The following is a 6,417-nucleotide window of genomic DNA, read 5'->3' as shown; positions in this document are numbered from 1 at the left end:
GCCCCAAAAACCTCCTGCTGGGGGTGAAGAGGGACCTGGTCACCCTAACTGGAAGTGATGTTGTGGCATCATGCAACTCTGTTTCACCAGGTCTCTGCCCCACCCTGTTCTCCTGCTGGTTGTCAGCACTGGGCTGGCAACCCTACTGTAGTTTTTGATTTTTGCCTTGAATCGCTGAGAGAAAGGTGGGACATAAATAAAGTAAAAGTCAACTTTAAAAAAAAAGTGAATAGAACTACATCGTACTGAATGGCTCATCTCTTCCTGAAGCCAATAGAACTAAACTACACAAAAGATGTCTGTGTTTTTACAAAAAGTGTGTGCTCTTATTTGTGGACCAACTTACTCATTCAAATTATGTGCTTGTGTTCACTTCAGTGTTATGGTCCCAGGGATGCCAGGGTCCAGGTGGGAATTACAGCTCATCTCCAGACTACAGAAATAAGTTCCCTGGATGCTTTGGAGGGTTGACTCTATGGCATTGTACCCCACTGAGGTCCCTGTCCTCCCCAGGCTCCATCCCCAAATTTCCAGGAATTTCCCAACCTGGATCTGGTAACCCTGCCGCCCCATCCCCTGCCGGTGACCTGGGGTGACCTGGCAACCCTGTATGGTCCATTCTATTATCTCAGAACTCTACCATTTCATCCCTACCTCAGTATGCTGAGTGTGTATGCCAGGCCTAAACAGTGTACTCTTGAGATGGTAAAATTCTGGGCTGTACCCCTGCAGGTGATCATGGTGAGGATATTTTGGCTGCTTGCCCGATGTACCGCACTAACTTGTGAGAGTGAGAGCTACACTAAACCATGTGACCTGGTATGCTAGTTTTCTACATAGATGGAATGTTTTAAGTGTGTGTGTGTGGGGGACAAAAGTTAATATGAAGCTGCCTTATACTGAATCAGACCCTCAGTCCATCAATGTCAGTATTGTCTACTCAGACCGGCAGCAGCTCTCCAGGGTCTCAGGCTGAGGTCTTTCACATCACCTACTTGCCTAGTCCATTTTAACTGGAGATGCCGGGGATTGAACCCGGGACCTTCTGCATGCAAAGCAGATGCTCTACCACTGAGCTACGGCCCTTCCACTAAAATGAAGCTGCCTTCTACTGAATCAGACCCTTGGTCCATCAAAGTCAGTACTGTCTACTCCAGGGGGCTCCCTTTCCACTGTCTGAAGTGTAACAGAATATTGGCCATTTATGCATGGGAGGTTTTGCCTTGGATTTGCACATTTTCCTCATCCAAATTCTCAGAACTCAACAATAAGCCCCACCCCCATGCAGAGTTTAGAGAATTTGGCTGGGGAAAATGTGAATCCAGAGTGCGGCAAATCCAAGGCAAAATCTCCCATGCGTAAATTCACACCCCATCAGGATGTTGGCAACTCTGCCTCAAAAAGGAGGAAGGGATGTAGAAGTCAAGCATATGTACATTAGGGCTGTTGATTCGGTTCGTCTGAACCGAACAAACAGCCGAATTTCCCCCGATTCGGAGGTTTTCAGTTCGGATGGAACCGAACTAAAAAAAAGGCATGAAAAGGACGCTCCGAATTTGGCGAATTCCGGCGATTGCCGGAAAAATTAATCAGGTTCGGCGTTCCCGAACCTGCCTTTTCCCGCCTTTAAAGACCGCCCTGCCTGCTTTCCTGGGACTCCCAGGAAACCGGGCAGGGGTCCTTAAACTGCTCCTCGCTGCCTGGGCAGGCAGCACAGAGCAGTTTAAACCCCCCGCCCCCCTTCCTGGGACTCCCAGCCCCGGCCCCAACAGCAACCGCGGGACTGGGGGAAGGAGCCCCCTAACCCCCACTTACCGGGGAAGGGGTCCAGAGAGGTGCCGCTGCCCCGCCGCTGGGTAAGCGCACCAGAAGCTGGCGAGCGGGTAGGGCAGCCTGGCAGGGCCACACCCGACAGGTGGGGCACAGCAGCAACCTCAGCCCCCGTCCCGGCCTGACTTCCGCCCATCAGCTGGTCATCAGGCTGGGCTGGGGGGGTTAAACTGCTCTGCGCTGGCAGGGCAGGCAACGCGGAGCAGTTTAAACCCCCCCTTCCTGGGACTCCCCTTCCCGGGACTCCCCGCTTGTCAGTTGGGTAGTCCCGCTGCCCAGCTGACAAGCGGGGAGTCCAGGGGGGGTCTTTAAACTGCTCCGCAATGCCTGCCCAGGCAGCGGCAGAGCAGTTTAAATACTCCCCTTCCAGGGACTCCCTGGAAGGGGGGTGGGGGTGTTTAAACTGCTCTCAGCTGCTTGGGCTGGCAGCGCAGAGCAGTTTAAAGCCATGGCAGCGTGGAGCAGTTCAAAGAGCCACCCGCCCGCTTTCCTGGGAATTCAGCCGAATTTTGTTCCCGAACTCAAAACTCGTGCCTAATTCTATGGAACCAAAGTGGGGGGGTTCGGACTTCGGCGTTTCCCGGATCAAAACAGGCCGGATTTTGCCGGATCCGAATTGTACCGATTTTTTTCCAACAGCCCTAACGTACATACAAATCTGTCCACCTAAAGCCGATTTCACCTTGATGTGTTACAGAGGCAGAGGGGATGTTTATAGGGTTGTCAGCTCTGGGCTGAAAAACGCCTGGAGATTTTGGGGGATGGAGACTGGGGAGAGCGGGGTTTGGGGTGGGGAGAGACTTCAGTGGGGTGTAATGCCATAGAGTCCACCTTCCAAAATGGCCATTTTCTCCAGGGGAACTGATCTCTGTCACCTGGAGATCAGTTGTAATCCCATGGGATCGCCAGCTACCACCTGGAGGTTGGCAGTGTGTACAGGATCCCCAATGCATGTATGAAATGGTTCCCCAAGAGTGGGATGTATCTTCCAAGAATACAAACATATTTGTGTGAATGTAAGCTCTAGCCCTGCAGCGAACCCATAAACAGATTTCAGCAGACAGCAAATCCACGAAAGCAGTTTTATTGGTTAGAATCGACAGGTTTCAGAAGCCATATTCAAAAGGACACTAGTACGGGGCAAAGGCAAGGTGCACAGCATATATGGGAAAGCAAAAGGAGATAACTGGTAACCTAGGCAACCCCCCTCCCAGAGGCAGGAAGGAGCACTTGGCGATTCACACAGTATGGGAATCTATGAAGACTAAACACGGGGCACAGACTGGCCTTGGACAGAACAGCACAAAAGCACCTGACAGCAGCACAATCGCACTACCGCATACCATCCTCCTGGCTTGCTCCTGACAGTGGTTCAGTTCTACTAGATTTTAAAAGGCGCAAACCATTTAGCTTGGTGTAGTTCCATTCACATGCCCTGACCTGGATGGCCCAGGCTAGCCCAATCTCATCAGATCTCAGAAGATAAGCAGGGTCAGCCCTGGCAAGTATTTGGACGGGAGACCACCAAGGAATACCAGGATCACTACACAGAGGCAGGCAATGGCAAACCACCTTGGCATGTCCTTTGCCTTGAAAGCTCTACGGGGTCGCCATAAGTTGGCTGTGATTTTACAGGGGAAAAAAGTTCTATTCACGTTAATAAGACAACCCTTCGGGAAATGTTTCTTGCAGGATTACTTCCAAAATTTCTGTTCACAAAAAGATTGTACACTCCTGTCCATGAAGTCTTAAATAAAGGCCTGAGAGTAACCACAGGGCATGGACCTAGGGTTGCCAACCTCCAGGTGGGACCTAGAGATCTCCTGGAAAAAACAAGTGATCTCCAGACTACAGAGATCAGTTCTCCTGGAGAAAATGCCAGGTTTCACTCCCAAATATCCAGGAATTTCCCAAACTGTAGTTGGCAACCATACATGAACCCCATCATGGGCACAAGTGGTAGATCTCCACCGATCTTCCTGTGTGACTCAGCAATGCTATGTTAGGGCCATTCTACCACCCCTGTTTACTTCTCCAAGCATACTTTGCACACACACACACTTCAGTTGATGTGGTAGATCCCAGGTTTCTGCCCTGCCAAGAAGGTGGGTTGGAGTGGAACAGACAACACCAAAGGTCCAGGTTTTGTTGTACATGTTGTACATTAGGGGGGTGGGGACACACTATTTCCTGTTGGAAGAAAAGAGCTGCTTGTAAATCGCATTAATGCCTGCCCTAAGGTAAGAGAATAAAAGCCAAATAAGATTTCCCACTCCAAATTCATAAGGTGCTGTTCATCATTTTATCAAGAACACAAAGGCAAACGGAGGCAGAGATTTGATTGCGTTTTTAGGCTTCTTTGCACAGTGGCAAACAGGAAGTCTCTAATGATGAACTCAAAGAACATCATTATGACAGCAGACTAGAGAAAAGGACAGTAGTGAACCTCTCTGCAACCCAGTGAAGTAACGCTGCTAGTAATGTCTCCATGATTTAAGACTAACATCTGTCAGTAAACTTTACAAACGCCCCCAAAGCATGCGTGGGCGTGTGCGTGTAAAGTTCCATGAAGTCACTGCCAACTTACGGCAACCCCAGCAAGGGGCTTTCAAGGGAAGTGAGAAGCAGAGGTGGTTTGCTAGCGCCCTCCTCCGGAGAGTCTTTCTTGGTGGTCTCCCTTCCAAGTACCGACCCTGCTTCGCTTCTGAGATCTGACGAGCTCGGGCTATGTCATGCTGCCTTCCTTCCCCTCAAAATCATAGGCAGGTACATTTCCAAGCACATAAGCAGATCATGTTTGAGGAGGCTCTTCCATTCACTTCAGTGGAGGAGAAAGGTTCCTGGAATGGGAGTGTAGCAGTTCCATTTGTCCATCAGTGTTCCCCTGTCTACATAGTGTTACAGACTTTGACATATTGGAGCACATGAACATGGTATTAATGTTGTACATATGCAGAATTATTCAGAATATAACACAACTACACATACAAACTGCAAAAGATATATAGCAGAGGTTTAATTTCCTTTTAAAAGGAAGGAAAATATTCTTTGCCAGAGGCTTCAGCTTCTATTTCTCTGTCAAAGGCTTCAGTAATTTTCTAGCAACACATTCTGTTTATTTTTTCTAAGACTTTTCCCTATGAGAAACGGTTAGCTAATGTTGTTAATGAGAAACTGTTAGCCACTCCTTATGTAACTCCTTATATAACTATTGGAATGCAGAAACTAAGTGTTAGAGTCCTACCTTCCAATGACTTCTTCACCCACTTCACCCACTATCTGCAGAAATGCTCTACACCCGCTATATTCAAGGATATGTGATGTTGTAATGATGTAATAATTGTATTTTATGATTTAACCTTGAAAACAAGATGCTAGAATTTAATGAATGGGTTTAATCTTAACCTTTTTTCCTGGAGATGAGAATGATACTAAAATTGATTATATAGAGTGATGATAAAGCTTAAAACTGATTGTTTATAGTTTAGCAAAATAGCCTCCTGGAAGAGGAAGTCCTTATTTGGCAATGCAATGGGAGGCCACTAAGCATGTGCAGTAAAAACGAGAATGTCATTCAAAGTCAACCTCATTGTAGGTGACTGAAACAGTATAAATACAGGCAGGGAGAGGGCTAGAATTTCAGACCTCTCTCAGAGGGTCTCAGAAGAGGCAGTTGGTATGTATGGCTTTACAAATATATTATTCTAGAGTGTGAATTAGATACTTTGAACTAAATCAGACTTATTTGACTGTTATATTTTAAGTGTTGGATTTTAAAACTGAATAGTATGTAGAATTTGCTTGCTTTACTGTATACATTGTTACTGAATATTAAGACTTTGTAATACTTGCATATACACAGTATACACAATTACATTGGAGTACATCAATAAAAAGACTTACTTTTTAAATGAGTAAAGTAGTTGAGTCCTGCTTAGTAGGTGACTATCTGAATAAGATAACATACCACTTCTCAGGAAGGGATCCATTCTAAGAGCATAGTCACTCAAAAGGCACTGACCCACTTCAATAGTACTGCTAGATGATTTTGAATTGTTTGTTTCTGGGAGACTCGGGTTCAAATTCCCACTCTTCCATGAAACTCATTGATGATCTTCAGAAAGTCTTTCTTTCTCAGCCTAATCTCCCTCACACAGCTGGAAATGGGAGAACCATTCACACTATGGATAATGGTATATTCAACATGTAAATGTTGAACCCCCCAACACATATTTTTTAATATATAATTTTTAATATATTTAATTTATTTAAAACATTTCTATGCTGCCTTTCCACCCAATTAGGGTCCACAAGGCAGCTAACATTAAAACATTTAAAAACATTGCTCCTTTCTTGTTTGAAATCAACCCATGATTCTTGCTATTTTGGGTTTTGTTACACAATTCCCCCCACCCGTAAAATGTATGCATTTTTCAACATTAAGTGAACATCAGTATATCAGCATTATACATATCAATGACATATTTTGTACAAGGTAAATAGTTATGTGCTCATGGCTCACCCCTTGTATATGGTGTCCAGTGTTTCAGGATGTGTATAACATTAACAAAGGTCCAGGAGAATCAA

General features: G+C 46.0%; 1 non-coding gene across 1 annotated transcript; it reads right to left on the bottom strand.

Moving 5' to 3' along the window:
* Nucleotides 1-1,014: 1,014 nt before the first annotated feature.
* On the bottom strand, nt 1,015-1,083 carry TRNAA-UGC (transfer RNA alanine (anticodon UGC)). The gene has a single exon. It is a non-coding gene; the product is annotated as a tRNA-Ala (tRNA).
* Nucleotides 1,084-6,417: the final 5,334 nt, after the last annotated feature.

Source organism: Euleptes europaea, chromosome 4 (assembly GCF_029931775.1).
Source record: "Euleptes europaea isolate rEulEur1 chromosome 4, rEulEur1.hap1, whole genome shotgun sequence".
In the NCBI taxonomy this organism is placed as follows: Eukaryota; Metazoa; Chordata; class Lepidosauria; order Squamata; family Sphaerodactylidae; genus Euleptes; species Euleptes europaea.
The sequence above is the reverse complement of the archived record's forward strand: the minus strand, read 5'-3'. Positions and strand labels throughout refer to the sequence as shown.